Raw genomic sequence first — 20,552 nt, 5'->3', positions numbered from 1 at the left:
TTTTTTGACCACTTAAATTAGCTCATCTTGTTTAGAAAGTTTCGTGCCTAAAATAAATTATGAAATGGTCACCTAATGAACATGGTCTATAAACACTTTTTTTCAGTCATGGAGCCAATAAAATTTGAGGCTGACTATAACTTCCACGTGTCTGACTGTCCAGTTCAGACTGCAAAAAACACAAGATGAAGAACATATATAACAAAGGAATATAAGCCAAAGAAAGCTACCTACCCAACCAAAACTTCGAGCTAGATCATTGCCTGTGCCAAGAGGAATGATTCCAACTGGTGGGATTCACTTATGACTTTCTAAACGAAGTTCAACAATGCTTCCCAGTATCCATCCCACTGTCCCATCACCTCCTGCTGCCTGACCAATATTATTAGAAAACATTCATCGATTAGAATTTCTCCTTGACCTGGAAAATTTGAATTTTCAACTAAAAACTTGATCAACTGAAAATCTGCATAGTTTATTTGGAATGATTGAAATAGTTGTCTATCTACGACAAACTACTTACCATAATGTGTATTCTGTCACGGGTTTCTTTAGCACAATGATCTCCAAAGCTAGCCAGTTTTTCCAAACAACCTAGACCATGACGAAGAAAATCTGAGGGTTTAACTTCTGAGAGATCAAATACCTATCCATGACCCATAGATAATTAGGGGAACAAATCATGATGATTTTCTAAGAGATTAATAGTTGTTCACTGATACTAGAAGATAAGTAGAAAGAAAGAAAGAAATTATTTTAATGTCCACAAATGACCAAGTTAAATCAATTGGACTCAAAAGTACATAAACAACAATGTCAATGCAGGAATGCTTAAGGCATCTCCCAAATGGAAAAACAACCAAATGTCACAAAACAAAGCAGTGAACTCAAAAACCCTAGACAATGAAGCAGAGACCAATCATTTGCAAAACAAGAAGAACCAACACTCCTGTAGCAGAGAAGAATGAATGGATCAAAAGGCCAACGAAAGGAAAGATGAGATTTATTACCAGCATATGGAATAACGTAATTTTGAATAAGCTATGTAGTTATTAACCATGTCTTAATTGTTATATATTAGCAATTCCTGGATGACCAATCTGGACAAAATCCAGCAGGTAGAATCACAACTCTTACCATTACTGTAAAATTGTGATGAAATGCATTTCCTTAAGTCTTAACCTACCCCCTATAATTAACTACATAGAAAAGTAAATAAAAAAATCTGATAAGTATAGATAGCACCAAAAACTAACTAGCAGACTTTCCATTCTTGATGTAACAATGCCTCTAATAGGCATCTCCTAAAAGGAAAATAACAAAATATCACATAATAAACAGGTAAACTCAAATAGATAAACCCTAGACCATGAAGCAGAGACTGGTCCTGTGCAAAAGGAGAGGAAAAGCAAGCACTTCTTTAGTAGAGAAGACCGAACAAATCACACGTAACGACCAAGAAAAAGAAACAAGAGAGTTATTGCAAACATATAGAACATCGTAGTTTTGAATAAGACATGCATTTATTAACCATGTTTTATTATAGTATATAACCAATTTCTCATTAACCATTCTGGACAGAATCCAGTGGATAGAATCACAACTCTTACCATTACTGTAACATTCGAATTGCCTGTGCCTTCTAAGAAAAAATGAGGCAGTGCATTTCCTTGCATCTTTATCCAGCCCCAGAATTACTTGCCTAGAAAAGCAAATCACAAATTTAGATAACTGTAGATAGTACCAAGAACTAGTTGCCGACTTTCTACTCTTGAAATGGCAATGCCTCGTACAACTTATTATGCCCATCCAGTTAATTCCTTGACATGGTTTGTGCATTTGTTTTTCCATGTTACAATTTCAGTGTAAGCTCAGATAATATATGATATCATCAGTAACATAAGGTTGACATTTGAAAATTTAATCAGTTATATTTGGATAAAACTCAGTGCTTAAAAAATCTTGTGTTAAGATGGATCTATGCCACACTATTTTATTATTATATTTTTTGACATTGTAGTAGTCATCTTTTTTAATTTTCTTTTTTAAATTACTAACCTCAACTTTTTATGTTATTTGAGTGTTACACACAAATGGATGGATGGTCGTGACACATCTCATTCACCTCAGCTGTAGAGTGCATCTCACTTCTATTGGTGCAATGCTTTTACATGTTTTGACCAACCCTCATTATGGATTTCCATGACCTTCATAATTCTACTGCCCTTGACATAATGAGACCCCGTTTGCACCACTCTCAAATGTTTTTAAGCTTCATGGTCTATCTGATCACTAACCTAATAGTTTGGACAAGTTCAATATATTTTATTCTCAATACCATTGAAAATATAAACTGTCTAACTTGCATCTTCCATTAACATTGAACTCGTTAAAAAACCAGTCACCAACCTTAGACCAATTTCTAAGCTATGGTTTCTTGCCTCATTTTTTATCCCTCACAAATTCAAATCCCATGCTAAATTCAAGACATGAGATCAAACATTCCTGCCATCATTTGTTGTCGCATTTTCCTTGGAATAAATCCCTAATAGATGGATATATGTTATTATCTTACACAGTTTGAAATTACCTCTACAGTCAATCTAGTGGTCTTCCCCTATTCTTACCTTGTTCCTTTGAATCCACCATGTTGTCCATTTTCAAATTAATGGGAATGATTTCACAAAATATTTCCAAACAATAGAATTTCCATTAAAATGTTCCCTTTCTTGTATAAACTAATCTTTTGTAGAAATCATTGTCAAACATCTGGTTTTCATAATTTTCTCCTACAGACCTTCATTGTAGACTAACCTATACAAAATTTTAGTAGCTATAGCTAGAATGAAGAGATTTATATTTTTTTATGTCCCACCCTCCATCTTCTTTAAAATTTACCACCTGGCTGCATTTAACTAAATAAATTCCTTTCATTTTCCCTCTGTTTTCAATTTTCTTTGTTTATCTATATATATATATATATATATTGTGTTTATTGGTGAGCTCCAGTATTGTAGCAATAATGCTACAACTCCTGGGGCTTCCTGTCTCTTAATTTTATCAACCCGGTAGTTCGTACAAACTTGGAAGCGGCGGTGCTATATGCACAAGTACTAGCTCTTGTCGCAGCTGTCACTTGGTCAGCTGGCACAAGTCCGCTAGGGCTCAAGCCAACTTCTATAGGCTCTTAGAAGAAGCTTGCTAATTGATGGACGAAAGCTAACTCAAAGGAAGGCTACGCTGCTTGACAAACTGAATCAAAAGCATGTAAATCCATGAAACCCTAATTTAACTAGTCTATCTTCTATAATGCAAAGAATGTGGATGCAACTCCTATGAATGCTGTCATTACCTCTAACAAGTGTAAATGCATGGGTCTAAGCTACTTGCATCATGAGAAATGTGTTTTTGTGTTTTTCCTTTAGGTGTGTGGAATGAGTGTTAACTTGGCCTAATTAGGGTTTGATTGTGCAGGTGGGATGGAGAAGGAAGGAAAGTGTGGGACAGGTTGGGGAGGCTAGGAGAGGTTCCTAAGGATCCTTAGCACCCATCCACAGAGGTCCCTCACGTTCAGAAGCTCGGCAACGAAGTGAATGGCCTCCTACAGGAAGGCTGCAGGGGATCCTACAGGATACTCTGTTTTCTACAGGATGGTTGTGCACGTCTACAGGATGGTTGGCCGTGGAGGTTTTTAGGAGTTGATGGAGTGTTGGAGTGGTGTGGGAGGCTAAGGGAGATGGAGATGAACCTAATGATGTCTTAGGAAATGGAAAGTCAGACGAAGGAAGGGTGCATGCAATGGGTTGATGTTTTGGAAGGGTGGAATCAACGAGAGTGAAGGAGATGGAGCTGTACGTGAAATGAGAGAGTTGGAGGGCAAGTGAGTGAGATAGAAGGTGAATAGAACTTGCAGGTGGATGGAGAAAACGACGAAGGAAGTGGCTTGAGAAAGAGCAGTGTAAATGAAACAAATGACCTGTGCATCAAAACAAGAAATTCATTAACCTATTATGCCATGAAACCTACAAATCCGAAATGGAAAACAAGAAATGAAACTAATGCGTGAGAGTGCAGTATGGATCAATGTCGAGAATGTATGAATGGATCTTCAATACAAACGTTCATGTGGCAGCTTGCGTGGAGATGAAACGACTGCTGTTCTTTTTGGTGGCTGATCATGGTCTACACCCCAATCCCAAACAGTGAGATGGCAGTGAGCCTTTACAACCTGTTTTTGTTGGAGCTCCAAGAGATTTATTCTACCAACCTATCAAACTTGAATACTGAAAGCAAAGCATCATACCAGTCCTATCTATGCTAATGAAAACAATTAAACTAACAAGCTGGAAATCCGAATTGCATAGGAAACTAAACAAACTCAAGTGCTGGAACTAATGGTAAATGCATTACAACACTGAGGAGGTCTATGGCTCTCAGGTTGGGCCCTAACCTGAGAGCTATAGCTCCTTGAGAAAACTCAGAACTAACTCAAAAGTGGCCTTCTTTATTCATAATCTGATAACATGCCAAATTGGCTTACAAAAGAGAACGAAACTTGAGCTGTGCTCCAAAATTACAATAGTAATACGAGAGTTTCAACAACCTAACCAAGGCTAAGGCCTCTATACTTATACAAAACGATGCTCCAACAAGTATCCATGATTCTAGGAGCTCGGCTGTTCAATCTATAGTTTAACTGCTGATCCTGTAGGATGATCATAAATGTTGTTTCCTGTAGAGCAGTTTTGAACTGCTATTCCTGTAGAACAGCTGGCCGTGTATTAAGCTAGGAGGGAGGATGGAGTGGGGCTCGGAGTTCTTGGTGAGGATCACGAGGAATGTCCCCCAAGACCGTGGACAACCTCTCCTTACGTCAGCAATGCCAACTCGTTGTCTCCTTGCCACCTTTTCGTTGTCTTTTGCTCCCTTTTAATGCCAAAACCTGGAATCACAATGCGTTAGCTACGTAGATAAAGTGCCTATCCTTTCTCCTACAAACAACATGAATAAACTAAGAAGTGTATGCATAAACAATAAAAATGAATGGTTTGAGCAAGCAAAATAGGCCAAAAATGAGCCCAAATTGTACCAAAATTGGGGCTCATCATCACCCCCCAGCTGAACCATTTGCTCATCCTTGAGCAACCTTGCCCCTGCTCCTCGTCCATGGCCGAGGACTCGGGACCGGAACAGGCTGTTTCTTTTCTGCTTTTGATGGCCCTGCCTTTTCTGCCCCTGATGGTGATGAGGGTGATGCTTCCTTCCCTTTTTCTATTTCTTTGAGTCGGGCTTCAGAAGGCGACTGGCCTATCTTTCGTGTCCAGGAAGTTATTTTTGGGCTCCCCTTTTCGGGGGTAGCTAATGGTTTAGATGGGGTTCTTGCACTGGGTGAAGTGGGTACATCCCCTGAAGTGGTATGGCCGCTGGGTGAATGTTGTGGCTTGCTCGGGGACATCCTCTTGCTTCTCCTGGCTTCAGGTGGCAGAGGGGTCTCCCTCTCCCTTTTCTCTTTCGGTTTTGGAGGTGTGCTGAGGGCAGCCAGTGCCGCTGCTACCTCCTTATCGAGGATGTCAGCCTTCTCTTTCTTGTGTTTGGCTCCCTCGGAGCTCCTTGTAGAGGGTCCCTCCTTTTTTGATTTCAGGCTTCCTGTGGAAGACCCTGCTTTGCCCGCTTCCAGGCCTCCTGTAGAAGATTCTTTCTTTGTCTTCGGGCTCTCTACAGGAGGCTGTTTCGCAATGACCTTCGGGCCTCTTGTAGAAACCCCTCTTTCCAATCTTGGGCTTCTTGTAGAAGCCCCTGTCTCTGTCTTCGGGCTTCCTGTAGAAACCCGGGGTTGCACTTTCGGGCTTCCTGTAGAAGCCTCTTTCTCTGTTTTTGGGCCTCCTGTAGAAGCCTTGGTTGTTGCTCTTGGGCTTCCCGTAGAAGCCTGCTCCTTACTGATCTTCGGGCTTCCTGTAGAAGCCTTTGTCTTTGTTTTCGGGCTTCCTGTAGAAGCCTGTTTTTGTGTTTTCGGGCTTCCTGTAGAAGCCTGCGCTTGCGTTCCTGTAGATGCAACTTCCGCCACCTTTTCTTTCTTAGCTGCATGGATTTTGCTTTTGGTTTTTCCTGCAGGAGCTGTCGAGGTGCTTGGGCTGGCAGGGACCACCTCAGTTTTGACTGCCCTGCTTTTCAACCTCTGTTCCCTTGCTGACAGGATGGGGGTGTCTTCTTTTGCTTTGTCATCCTCTCCCTCCTCCTTCTCTTTGCGTTCTTTCTTCTGTGATGGAGTCAGGGCCTTTTTGCCTTTCCCTTTCTTACTCTTGGCTACGAGCTCTTCTTCTTCACCGCTAGAGGGCCCTGTCTCTCCAAGCAACATTTTTATGTCCCCTTCTCTTGTTAAGTTCCTAAATGATTCCCATGCGAGGGGGACTTTATATGAGCGGAGAGCATCCTCCACGAGCAATTTTATCAGCCCATGATGGGCTATCTGATCAGGGATTCTGTCCTTGAGCTTTGTAGAGCACTCTATCAAGGACTGCAGTAAAAAGTAAGGAATGCTCAGCCTCTGTGCTGCAGGGAGGTCAATCTGGTGTCGTAGTTCGTTGAGCAGCCGAAAGTGATACGCATATATGATGCTGTAACGACCCTCGCAGGTGATATATTTCATAATTTGAAAACTGACTTCGTGCCACGGTGGTGACAGGCTGGTCCTTTTCACCCCATTCTTGTCCTCTGTGAATGATTCTTCAGGCGGGAAGAACTCCTTCTTTGCTTGCTGGCTCTGCTTCCGCTCTTCTTTATCCCACGGCAGACCCATGGGCAGCTCTGTAATCCGACTGATATGCTCTGGGGTGAGTTTGAGGCTGAGACCTCTGAAGGTTAAGTGGCCAACGTTTGTGATTTAGGCTGCAGAGCCCGCAAAAATTCCTCGGCTACTTCATCATCGTAGCCCTGTAGTTTATCACAGAAAGGCATCCATTGTGCTCTAGTGAAGAGCTCAACCACTGCCGGGTTTCTCCTTAATGCATTTGAATTAGTGGGCTCTCGCCTGATAAACCCGCCAGGCATGATGAACACAGTGGTTTATACCAGAGGTGGTGGATACACAGGAAATTCTGTCTTATAGACAGAGTATGCAATGAATTCACAAAACCACAGTCTAATTATGCAGCTATCCTGTAGGAGCGATAGTATAGGCATGGCAATCCAATTCTTTATGACCACACTGTGACTAATGGCCTTGCCACCTTTAAAAAAAACCAATTGCGGAAGGAGTTGCAGGGTTACCTCTTTTCTACCACCTTTTTTTACGTGAAGACTTCACCTTCCTGTAGAGCCGCGTTCCTGTAGAAACTGCTTCCTGTAGGACGGCGTTCCTGTAGAAACTGTTCCTGTAGGAGCAGTGCGCAGGCTTCGGGAAGAGCTTTAGTTGGCTGGCGGTCGAGAGGTGCGTTCCCAGCGTTCAGGTAGCCGAGAGCTCGGCGTATCGACATGCAGAGGTAAGCAGAGGATCTACTCGAGTTTTGAAGTGAGGTTGATGGAGATACACGCTTAATCGAGCCGATTAGATTTTGAATCGGCGCAGCTCATGGCGCGGGGGTGAGCTGTCCCCGTCGGACCGTTGGGTGACGTCACCCATCATCCGCCTGCACATTCGTGTGTTGCCGCATTCATTCCCACAGATCTGTCGCCGCCCTTTTCGGTTAAACTTCACTTCTAGGTTGACGGGACTGATCTTCACGTGCTTGCTGCGTGTTTCTTTCGTTGTGGCTGCCACCTCGCCCTCTGACTATCCCTTTACTAACCGACGTGGCCAATCACTGGCCTTTAGGCCGCTCAACCATTCACCTTTATGCCATGCAAAACAAATCGAAGTAATAATCATGCAGTTTGATGGAGAGAAGGATTAGAACACTTACCTGCGCGCGGCTGCACATGATTTCCAGTTTTTTGAGCGATGGATCTACCTGCCGCATGTGGCTGCACATTCCTGTAGGCTCGTGGTTACAGGATGCTGGCGATGGAGTGACTGGTTCTGCGTTCATGCTCCCGTGTTTGATCTCAGATGGCGGTGCTGTGAATGGTCTTCACTTGAGCAGGTTGAACTGTTACAGGATCCCCGCGAGGGGTCTTGTCACCGTTCTTTCTCCTCGGGTGTATGCTGCATGCTGGCGGTTCTGGCTTCTCGATCACGATCCCAGCGCTTCTGATGTATCAACGTGGATGTGGTATGGTTCTCGGTGCCTAGTTTTTCTTTGACAGATGCTTTCTCACGAGAACTAATTACTTTGTTGTGTTGCTGCAGGGATCTTGGTTGCATGGCGACGAGGATGGTGGAGGACGATAATGGCAATGTTCAGGGGTGCCATCATTGGCATGCATGCATTCAATCCACTCCTCAGTCGCTAGATCTTCAATTGAAACACATTTCGGCCATCGTAACCTTCTACAGGAAGTTTCCTGTAGAACACAGAGCTTCCTGTAGAAAATTGGCACTTTCCTGTAGAAGATCCGCGTCTTCCTGTAGGAAGATAGTCTGTTCCTGTAGAAAAACTGTATCCTCCTGTAGAAGATCCAAAGCATGATAATAATTGCACACACCTAAAAAAACATTGTTGTTCTTGGAGGAGGTGCTGATGACATCCTTTGCTAGCATGATGAAGGCCCCTGGCTTGGAGTGGAGAGGCTTCTTCTCCTCCATAGAACATCTGCATGCAAACCTTTTATGGTGCTGATTGCTTTTTTCCTTTTTTCTTTCTTTTTTTTTTCCTTTTTTTTTTAGAAAGACAATAGGAGTGCCTCAATGAGGTTTTCACCCCTACTGCCTGCCTTGGGCGCCTCAAAGAGGTTTTCACCCAAGGATCTTTATTTTTCTCTCTTTTCTTTTTCGAAAGACAATAGGAGCGCCTCAATGAGGTTTTCACCCCTACTGCCTGCCTTGGGCGCCTCAGAGAGGTTTTCACCCAAGGATCTTTATTTTTCTCTTTTTTTTTTTTTTTTTTTTTTTTTTTTTTTTTTTTTTTTTGTGTTTTAGATCCTTCAGGGTATGCCCAAAGTGGAGGCAGAACCCTTCTCTATGACCAAAACAGATTTCTCCATAGTGCTGATAAACTCTTGTCTTGAGAGAGGTCTTCTATAGATCTTCAATCGGTGCCCATTGACAAGCATGGGAATGGATTCCTCATCAATGGTTCGAATGAGGACAGATCCATTGTCATGGCACTGTTCCACCACATATGGTCCTAGCCATTTGGTTCTCAACTTCCCCTTGAAATCTTTGAATCTGGAATCATACAACAAAGCCCAATCTCCCGGCTGAAATTGCTTGTCATGGAGATGTTGGTCATGCCACACCTTCCTCTGAAGTTGAACCACTTCTGAGTGAAGGAGGGCCTGCATGCGGTGTTCATCCAGTCCATTCAGCTGCAATAACCTTTCTTGCTGTGCATGGCTGAGATCTAGGTCCAGCTGAGCTGCCAACCTGAAAGTGTTATACTCAAACTCAATGGACAGCAAAGCTTTCTTCCCATAGACCAGCTCATAAGGTGTGAAACCGGTGGTGGTCTTCCAAGTGGTGTTGTAAGCCCATGTGGCTTCAACTAGGCGATCTGCCCAGTCTTTTCTGCTGCTGTTTACCACTTTGGTCAAGATCCCTTCTAGAGCTCTATTGGTGACTTCCACCTGCCCATTTGCTTGAGGATGATAGGGGGTGGAAGTCCTATGCTTGATCTTGTGATGAGCTAATAGATCTTCAACCAAGTTGGAGGTGAACTAGCTCCCTTGATCAGTCACCAGCTCTCTTGGGTAGCCAAACTTGTAGAAGATGTTCTCTCTTAAGAACTCGACCACCTTTTCTTCTGTTGCTGCTTTGATTGCTTTAGTCTCTGCCCACTTTGTCAAGTAGTCAGTACACACCATGATGTAGGATCTCTGCCTCGAAGAGGGATTGATTGGGCCCACAAAGTCCATGCCCCACTTCTCAAATGGCTCGAGAGTCACTTGAGGTTGGAGAGGCATCTCATCCCTTTGGGTCGGTTTCCCCATTCTTTGGCATTGGTCACACTGGCTAACATATCTTCTGACATCTTGATGAAGTGTGGGCCAATAGTAGCCTGCCTGCAGGATCTTGAAGGCAGTTCTCTTTGATGCAAAATGTCCTCCACAAGGCCCATCATGACAGGTGAGGAGAATGTCAAAGACTTCCTCCTCCCTTACACAACGCCTTAAGATCTGATCGGGGCCAAGCTTGAACAGGTTGCCCCCAATCCATGTAAATGAGGCACTCTTTCTGATGATTTTGCTCTTCTCTTTTGAAGAGAGGTGCGGAGGAAACTGAGCTGAAACAAGGTAGTTTGCTATATCAGCAAACCATGGAGAGAGTACTAAGATAGCAAACAGATGCTCATCAGGCATCTGGTCATCCACCGTCCCATCTTCATCTGCAGACAAATCCAATCTAGACAAGAAGTCAGCAACAACATTTTCTTTTCCTGGTTTATCAACAATGGTCAGATCAAACTGCTGCAATAAAAGTAACCATCTAATAATACGAGCATTCACATCTGGTTTATTCATCAAGTATCTAATAGCAGCATGGTCAGTATGTACAAAAGTCTGGTAACCAGTAATGTAATGTCGGAACTTGTTCAGTGCATGAACCACAGCTAAGAATTCCTTCTCGGTTACCGTGTAGTTCAGCTCGGCTTTGGACAAGTTTTTGCTAACGAAGTAAATGGCATATGGAAGTTTTTCCTCAATTTGTCCTAAAGCTACACCTATGGCTTTGTTTGAGGCATCAGTGTGGATGTGGAAAGGTAGGGCCCAGTTTGGACCTCTCAAGATTGGTGCAGACACCAACTTGTCCTTTATCTCATTCAAACTCCTCTGACAATCGTCAGTCCACTTAAACTCCACATCTTTTGCCAACAAACCAAACAATGGTGAGGCTAACTTGCTGAAGTCTTTAATGAACCTCCGGTAGTATCCTGCTAATCCCAAGAAACTCCGGACATCCCTTACTTTTTGAGGAGGTGGAACCCTCTTGATGAGAGCAATTTTGTTAGGATCCACCTGCAATCCTTGAGAAGAAATGGTATGGCCTAGCACTGTCCCTTCAGTCATTAGGAATTCACATTTCTCAGGGCTAAGGGATAAGTTCATCTCGATGCACTTGGTTAGGACCTTTCCCAAGTTGGACAATGCTTCCTGGAAGTTGGCCCCATAAGGGGTAAAGTCATCCATGTAGATTTCCACTGCATCATGGACCAACTCCGAGAAGATGCTCAAGACAGCTCTCTGAAAAGTAGCAGGAGCATTGCATAGCCCAAAGGGAAGGACTCGGTAGGCAAAGGTACCCCAAGGACAAGTGAAGGTGGTGTTATCTTGGTCTTCCGGGCTGATTTGGATTTGATTGTACCCGCTGAACCCATCCAGGAAAGAGAAGAACTTCTTTCCTGCCAGTCCATCCAACACTTGATCTATGAAAGGTAGAGGGAAATGGTCCTTCTTGGTAGCTTTGTTCAGCTCCCGATAATCTACATAGATCCTCCACTTCCCATTCTTCTTGGGAACCAACACTAGAGGGGACACCCATTCACTATCTGAGATGGGGTAAATGAATCCGGCATCCAACAGTTTTTGCAATTCTTCCTTGACAATGTCCTTAAGGGCTGGATTCATTCTCCTCTGGGGTTGCCTAACTAGTTTACAATCCTCTTTGATGTATATATGATGGGTACAGACCAAGGGGTGGACTCCTTTCATCTCCTTATAGCTCCAAGCAAAAGCATCTAAGTGGCTAGCCAATAGGCTACACAACTCCTTCTCCTGGGAAGGAGATAGAGAGGAGCTGATCTTTAACGCTCTCTCAGGGCCGAACTCCACACTTTTGACTCTGGGAGTGACAGGGCTGGTTGTACAAAGATCCACTAAGGTGCTGGCTTGGGCATCCTCCACCAATTTTTCTAAAGGTAGTGCACTGGTAGGTGGGTTTTGGATCAAGATCTCGATCAAATCATCCTCGGTTGGGGGATTTCTTCTATTGGTTTCTATGGTACATAGAGGTGCAGAGTACACCTCGTCTTCCTCTCCTTCTTCCAACCAGAGTGGTAAGTCATGCTCTAAAGAGGGTTGGGAAGGAGGGTATAGGACAAGTTGCTTGGACATAGGACCATTTTTGATGGTCATGTTTCCTGCCCGACAACTTATGTAAGCATCTGCAGTAGCTAACCAAGGCCTTCCCAAGATGAGAGGATATCCAGTAAGCTTGGCCTTTGGTTGCAGGACCAGGAAATCTGCAGGGTATTCCCAAGAATCAATTGAGACCAAGACATCCTCCACAATCCCTTCGGGAGTCACGGTGGAGCGATCTGCTAACTGCAGTACTGTCGAGGTCTTTCTCAAGGAACCCTGAAGATTGAGTTTAAGCATGGTATCCCTGGTCATCACATTGATGGCTGCCCCCAGATCAATCAAGTTGTGGGGGATAATGGTGCCATTGATGTGTACATCTACTACAGGACTTCGAGGATCTAGGTACTTTGGGCAGATGACTTGTCCTAGCATAAGGTCAGACAGTTGTCCTATGACATTGATAGTTGAGGCATCTTTCTTCCGTCTGCCTGGGTGTTTGAAACACTTCTCCTTAATCAGCTTGTTATATATTGGCACATCCTTGATGGCTTGGAGAAGTGGGATTTTTACACACAACTGTTTGAGCTCACCCAAAAGCTCATCTTCTTCTGGGTTCGGTTGTGTGGTGGCTGTTAGTCTCTCAGGAAAGGGTGGAGTAGGCTTTGGTTCACTCTCCTGATGGGTTTCCTCATCCTCTGGGGGAGGAGGTTGGCGATCTGGAAGAGTCTTTCCAGATCTAAGATTGATCTCCTGGATCTCCACAGCATAGGTAGGGCATGAGGTCTCCCCAGTATATACCTGCTGAGCCTGTCTATTGTTGGGGTTCGGGTTCGGTTGAGCAGGCATCTGAGGTTGCCTTGGAGGAGCAGGAGGTAAAGGCTGAGGTTGAACTGGTGGTGGAGGCAGAATGGCAGGAGGAGTGTTGTATTGGGGCCTCCACCCCGACTGAGGAGAACTCCATTGAGGCTGCGACTGGGTATGTGAGTGATATGGATGAGAAGTAGGTTGAGTAGGGTACTGAGGTGGATAAGACCATGGAGGAGGCATGGACCAGGAAGGATGAGTAGGGGGACCCCAGGGAGGCATGGGAGTCAAGTGGTTGGGGTTGTAATAAGCTTGAGATGCCCCTTGCATCCCCTGCTGATAAGGTCTAGATCCTTGAGGCCTCCTTTGGTTGATGAAGTAGAGAGGTTCAGTGGGGGCTTCAGTTCCTTGGTACATGGCTTTAAACCCAGGCAAGGTTGGACACTGATTTGTTGGGTGGTCCTCCTCACAAACGAAACACACTTCGACCGAATGCAATGGACATTCGTTCTTAGGGTGTCTTCTGGTGCACCTAGGACAGAAGACAGCCAAGGCTCTCTCATCTTCCTCTTTCTTTTGCTGGATCCTGAATGTGTCCAGCTGCATGGCAATGGTATGTCTCACCTCACTCTTAAGATCTTCTAATTGGTTTGTAAGCTCATGTTTGGAGAAAGGGACACCGGTGGAGAGGAGGTTTCCTCTACCTCGTTTTCTAGCTGCCCTGGAATGATTTCGAAACACAATCTTGATGTCCTCATAAGGCAGTTGGTAAATGTCCCCCCCAGCTAACATGTGAAGGGTGTCTAGGAGATCTTCAGGGACTCCTCGGAGTAGAACCAACTTGAGGGATTCAGGGTCAAGTGTGCATCTGGCCCGTTTATAGCTAAGTTGGAACCTCTCCTCATAGTCCTCTAAAGACTAATCATTCCCCATGGTCATTCAAAAGATCTCTCCCTTGGTTTCCTTGGACCTACAATAATCCCTATACTTGGTATTGAAGGCTTGCTGCATCTGAGCCCAAGTGGTGATGCTATTCCCAGGTAATCCCATGAACCAGCGTAGTGCTGCATCCTTAAGAGTGGAAGGGAAAAGCTTCAACTTTTGCTCATCCTCAGTATAGTCATAGCTTCGACAAAGGACAACAAACTCAAACAAGAAGGTATCAGGATCCTCAGTGGTCAGTCCATGGAAGTGAGGCAAGGCAGAGGGGCTAATGTTTTTCATTTTCATATCCCCATTGGTCTCTCGAATGGGGAAAGCTCCTTCTATTCTCTCATCTTCTCTCCTGTTATCAGCCATGGCTTCAGATGGAGTGGTTTCTAACTCTTCTTCTTCTATAGGGTCTTGGTATATCTCAGGATGTTCACCTATAGGTTCCTCTGGGTCACTGTCACCACCGAAGAGTGAAGGGTGACTAAGTGATGTGGTGGGGGTGTTTGGTAGGAATTTGCCTGATCTATCTCAGTTCCTACGAGGCATGAAATGGAAAAGAATTCTCTTTTTTGATTGCTTTTGTTTTTCTCCTTGTACCTGCAAAACTGAAACAAAGTGATCTACAACTAACTAGATTACTCAAATGAAATTTGCGGAATTGGAAATATTAATCTAGGAAAGCAGGAAATATTAATCTAGGAAAGCAGGAAATATTAATCTAGGAAAGCAGGAAATACTAATCTAGGAAAGCAGGAAATACTAATCTAAGAAAGCAGGAAAGATTAGTCTAGGAAAGCAGGAAAGTCTATGCTACTTTTGCAGAATGGAAATGAAGCAAACTACTTAGCAGAAGGTAAGAGTAGGAAAGTAGAGGAAAAGCAACAGGTGCTAATACTCTGACGCTTCCCCGGCAATGGTGCCAAAAATATGGTGAGCTCCAGTATTGTAGCAATAATGCTACAACTCCTGGGGCTTCCTGTCTCTTAATTTTATCAACCCGGTAGTTCGTACAAACTTGGAAGCGGCGGTGCTATATGCACAAGTACTAGCTCTTGTCGCAGTTGTCACTTGGTCAGCTGGCACAAGTCCGCTAGGGCTCAAGCCAACTTCTATAGGCTCTTAGAAGAAGCTTGCTAATTGATGGACGAAAGCTAACTCAAAGGAAGGCTACGCTGCTTGACAAACTGAATCAAAAGCATGTAAATCCATGAAACCCTAATTTAACTAGTCTATCTTCTATAATGCAAAGAATGTGGATGCAACTCCTATGAATTCTGTCATTACCTCTAACAAGTGTAAATGCATGGGTCTAAGCTACTTGCATCATGAGAAATGTGTTTTTGTGTTTTTCCTTTAGGTGTGTGGAATGAGTGTTAACTTGGCCTAATTAGGGTTTGATTGTGCAGGTGGGATGGAGAAGGAAGGAAAGTGTGGGACAGGTTGGGGAGGCTAGGAGAGGTTCCTAAGGATCCTTAGCACCCATCCACAGAGGTCCCTCACATTCAGAAGCTCGGCAACGAAGTGAATGGCCTCCTACAGGAAGGCTGCAGGGGATCCTACAGGATACTCTGTTTTCTACAAGATGGCTGTGCACGTCTACATGATGGTTGGCCGTGGAGGTTTTTAGGAGTTGATGGAGTGTTGGAGTGGTGTGGGAGGCTAAGGGAGATGGAGATGAACCTAATGATGTCTTAGGAAATGGCAAGTTAGACGAAGGAAGGGTGCATGCAATGGGTTGATGTTTTGGAAGGGTGGAATCAACGAGAGTGAAGGAGATGGAGCTGTACGTGAAATGAGAGAGTTGGAGGGCAAGTGAGTGAGATAGAAGGTGAATAGAACTTGCAGGTGGATGGAGAAAACGACGAAGGAAGTGGCTTGAGAAAGAGCAGTGTAAATGAAACAAATGACCTGTGCATCAAAACAAAAAACTCATTAACCTATTATGCCATGAAACCTACAAATCCGAAATGGAAAACAAGAAATGAAACTAATGCGCGAGAGTGCAGTATGGATCAATGTCGAGAATGTATGAATGGATCTTCAATACAAACGTTCATGTGGCAGCTTGCGTGGAGATGAAACGACTGCTGTTCTTTTTGGTGGCTGATCATGGTCTACACCCCAATCCCAAACAGTGAGATGGCAGTGAGCCTTTACAACCTGTTTTTGTTGGAGCTCCAAGAGATTTATTCTACCAACTTATCAAACTTGAATACTGAAAGTAAAGCATCATACCAGTCCTATCTATGCTAATGAAAACAATTAAACTAACAAGCTGGAAATCCGAATTGCATAGGAAGCTAAACAAACTCAAGTGCTGGAACTAATGGTAAATGCATTACAACACTGAGGAGGTCTATGGCTCTCAGGTTGGGCCCTAACCTGAGAGCTATAGCTCCTTGAGAAAACTCAGAACTAACTCAAAAGTGGCCTTCTTTATTCATAATCTGATAACATGCCAAATTGGCTTACAAAAGAGAAAGAAACTTGAGCTGTGCTCCAAAATTACAATAGTAATATGAGAGTTTCAACAACCTAACCAAGGCTAAGGCCTCTATACTTATACAAAACGATGCTCCAACAAGTATCCATGATTCTAGGAGCTCGGCTGTTCAATCTATAGTTTAACTGCTGATCCTGTAGGATGATCATAAATGATGTTTCCTGTAGAGCAATTTTGAACTGCTGTTCCTGTAGAACAGCTGGCCATGTATTAAGCTCGGAGGGAGGATGGAGTGGGGCTCGGATTTCTTGGTGAGGATCACGAGGAATGTCCCCCAAGACCGTGGACAACCTCTCCTTACGTCAGCAATGCCAACTTGTTGTCTCCTTGCCACCTTTTCGTTGTCTTTTGCTCCCTTTTAATGCCAAAACCTGGAATCACAATGCATTAGCTACGTAGATAAAGTGCTTATCCTTTCTCCTACAAACAACATGAATAAACTAAGAAGTGTATGCATAAACAATAAAAATGAATGGTTTGAGCAAGCAAAATAGGCCAAAAATGAGCCCAAATTGTACCAAAATTGGGGCTCATCATTTATGATGCCTTTAGGGATATGGATAGTGGATATCCAATGAACAAGAATACATTCCAACACAGCCTTGACCAATGCTAATCTCCCACCACCAGAGAACAATGAATTACACCATAATGAAATTGAGCTTCAATTTTTATCTACAACCACATTTAATCATAATAAATATAATCAGTTGGCTTTAAGATCCCAAGTATATGTTTCCTTTTTCTATTGCCATAAAATTCATAGGAAACAGATTCATGATTTAGGATTTTTCTTCCTCGGCCAAAGCATTGAACAACATTGTAGAATTCCTCATAGTGATTTCCATACATGTAGTTTTGCAATAAATATGTGTTATACCTTTTAACTCCCTTAGTGATTCTTTTCCAGATGTTATGATATCATCAACAAACAATAGATGAGAATATTCAGGGTCAGAAATTTTTACTCCTTTCATTATTCCTCTTCTCCTTGCATCCATGATCGGCATACACCTTCAACCACTAAGAGGAAAATAAATGCTGATAGAGAGCACCCTTGACACAAACCTCAATATGAATTAAAGAAACTTTTGGGGGACTCGTTGATTAGAACTGTAAAAGGAACTGAAGTTAGGCATCCCATTAACCATTCTACAATCTGCAAGTTTATTCCCAGGTGAATCAATAGCAGCCTAAGAAAGAGCCATTTCATTTTCTCTTATGCCTTTGCAAGTTCTAGAATCATTTCTACAACAGGAAGCTTGTGATCTTTAATTGTATGTATTCTTTCATATATTGTTCCCACAACAACATAGATTTGCCTATTATAAAGGAGCATAAATTCTTCTTTAGAAATTCAACCATCCATCCATTGGGTATACGATTTTTAGTTTTTTGGAGTTTAAAACTACTTTTATCTCCTCTTTGGACACATCTATCTCCAAGTCTATGTTCATTTAATCACTGATAATGATGGAAATAGTCTGATCTTTTTCATTATATCACTAATATTTACTGCCATTAGACTTTTAAAATGTTGCTTTCTCACTTCATCTATCTTCTTAAAAGACTTATTAATGCTAGAGCTATTTGGCTTATTGTTTTCTAAAATAATGTTAATGTTTCTTGTATGACTTGCGTACTTGTGAAACATTTTAGTATTCCTCTCACTTTTAGAGAACAAGATGGTTCTACTTTTTAGCTTAGTTTCTTTTTCCTCTTTGGCAAGGTGGTTTGTTTTCCCTTCTAGCTCTTTGAGAGGACTGATTTCATATTTAAAAAACACCCCTACTTTATTATCATCAGAGGTTTTTAATTCATTTTTCAACATCCTTTAAATCTTTTTGAACAAAGCTTTGAGCTCAATGTGCAATTTCACCTTTTACCCTTTTCAAATTGTCAATGAAATGCTTCATGTCTCTGTCCTCACTATTACTATCGTAATGTCTTCAATTCTTGAAGAGCACATCCTTGGAATCCTTTCTATTTAGCGAGTATGTGATTAAACTTAAAGGGGGGTGGAGGCTTCTTACTCTCTGATTCAATTTGCAACAATATCGGGCGAGCTTGCCTAAACAATATATGATCTCACTCTCTGAATCTAACATCAATTGAATAGAAGCAAAGGATTTATCTAGCCTTTATGAAATTTCACTTCTGCCTTTTTAGTTATTTCTCCAGGTAGGTTCTTATTTAATTGGTTCTACATCAATCAACTTTTTAACTTCAAAGAAATGATTGAAAAATCATTTAGAAATGGGGTTTTTCTCGCTTCAAGGGCCCCACTGATTTTCAACTGTGCCCTTTCCATCCTCTTTTTTTGAAACCACGACTTTTCTTTATGGTTATTACAGTTTCTTCCAATGGAGACTTGGTGATGATCCTGGTCAAGTGTTAAACCCCCTTCCATACCCCAAAACCACCCACAACATTCTTTCTTTCATCTTGGATTGTAAGATGACTTGAACATCTCATCACCTTTATTTTGTGAGGCCTCTTTATCTGGTTGACCACCCAAACAGGACAACGAACGAATCCCTACATCATCTGATGAAGCTTCTAAATACTGGATTGCATGGTATAAAGAATCAATACCTAGCATGAATAGAATGCCACAATTTCCTGAAGCAAAATATGGACCCAAATTCTAGTGGGGGGCCTTAAAGTCACCAAAACCTTCCTTAACGTTACAAACAATTTTGGAACACCCAATAATGGAAGGGGATTCTTTTAGTACTGTTTGATAGCATGAGGAATTGATAAAAGGGGACCTACCTTGAAAAGTCATAGGAAAATCATGTGTTCCTTCAACCACTTTAGCAACACATATCTCATACTAGCACTTATCCCCTTCTAGAGATCGAAGTTGGAACACCATTTGAATCAACATTCTTGAGATTTGCCTACCCTTTTTCTTATACCTTGTTCAGATTTCAAACTAGCCTCCAAATTAGAATCTATAGAAACCAACATTCATACTTTTTGTTCTCTCTACAATCTTCCCACAGAATTGTATGAGAGGCAACCCAATGAAATGGGACTTTTCACTATTCAGAAGTCCAACATCTAGTTTAAAATCCATTTTCTTTGAGAAATCTTAGTATTTGAAGGCAATCTCAGTATTTTCATGAAGATCAATTTGTTCCAGTATTTTAACTACTCTCCTATCTTTGAAACAGAAAATTTTCTCCAGGGAGATAAAATTGACCTATAATATTACTGACCCTTCCAAAATTTCTTAATTGCACCACACATATAAAGGGAGCTTGAATCTATTGCAAGGATGTTTGTTTCAATTTCTAGTGAACAAATTTGGGACTTTTCATGAATTGTGATACAATTCCAACCCCATAATTATCGGTTTCTTATTTAAAGTTATACCCACTAGATTAGAATCCCCACAAGGAGAATTCCATTCCCACTTCAAAATAACCTGCAGTCGACTTATACCATGCTATTTAATATTTTATGTATTTCTTCGCATCCTTTGGCCTATGACAAAAAGATGCAATAGGTTACATTGCATTTTCAATACTAACACTCCTATACAATAATAAAGTATGCCCAAATCTGTCATTTCAAATGATCTATGCAGCTCACCTTTTAGTTTTTCAATTATTGAAGTTGTTACCTATATTTATGAGATCATCTACAATGGAGGCCGCAGCGAAAACATCTATTATAGTTTTATCCGTGTTGCACTAAATGTGTTTTTTATTCAGAAGCACTACAATACATTGAAGTTTTCATTTAGAGGAGAAGTGTACCCAGTAGCAGCCTTGGTCTATGTGCATATGGTTTGAATTCTTGGTATACTTTATCTATTGTTTTGAAGGTGTTTCTCCTTTAATAGTACTTCATCTTAGCAGATCCTTTCAATATACACCTTCAGCAAATGCATACAACCTTGGGGTACATGCTACATATTCCAGTTTTGCTACGAGGGAATAGAAATGATGAAAGAAGCGCATCGATTTTAGGCATCTTATGGTTGTTGTATGCAAGCATGCTTGTCTAGTGTTTCCCAGACTTATATAGAGCCATATTTAGTATAATTGTATAGTTTGACTTAGATGCTCACTTTTGTTATTTTAGGTGTTTTTCTTAGTACTATTTGCACAAATTTATCTTTAAGAAAAGTGCACAGTAGAGAAGGGTTCGATATTTTGAGCGGGAAAAATTATTCTAGGTAGGAGGTACT

General features: G+C 42.1%; 1 pseudogene across 1 annotated transcript; it reads right to left on the bottom strand.

Annotated features, from left to right (window-relative positions):
- Positions 1 to 239: 239 nt before the first annotated feature.
- Positions 240 to 1,676, bottom strand: LOC149145393 (diacylglycerol kinase 3 pseudogene; annotated as a pseudogene). Its single transcript, XR_016265148.1, has 3 exons — positions 1,611 to 1,676; positions 524 to 646; positions 240 to 372 (listed from the first exon to the last, which is right to left on the bottom strand). The product of XR_016265148.1 is annotated as a diacylglycerol kinase 3 pseudogene (transcript).
- Positions 1,677 to 20,552: the final 18,876 nt, after the last annotated feature.

Source organism: Pinus tabuliformis, chromosome X (assembly GCF_031772625.1).
Source record: "Pinus tabuliformis cultivar Carrire ecotype Pingquan chromosome X, CPIR1, whole genome shotgun sequence".
Taxonomy (NCBI): Eukaryota; Viridiplantae; Streptophyta; class Pinopsida; order Pinales; family Pinaceae; genus Pinus; species Pinus tabuliformis.
The sequence above is the reverse complement of the archived record's forward strand: the minus strand, read 5'-3'. Positions and strand labels throughout refer to the sequence as shown.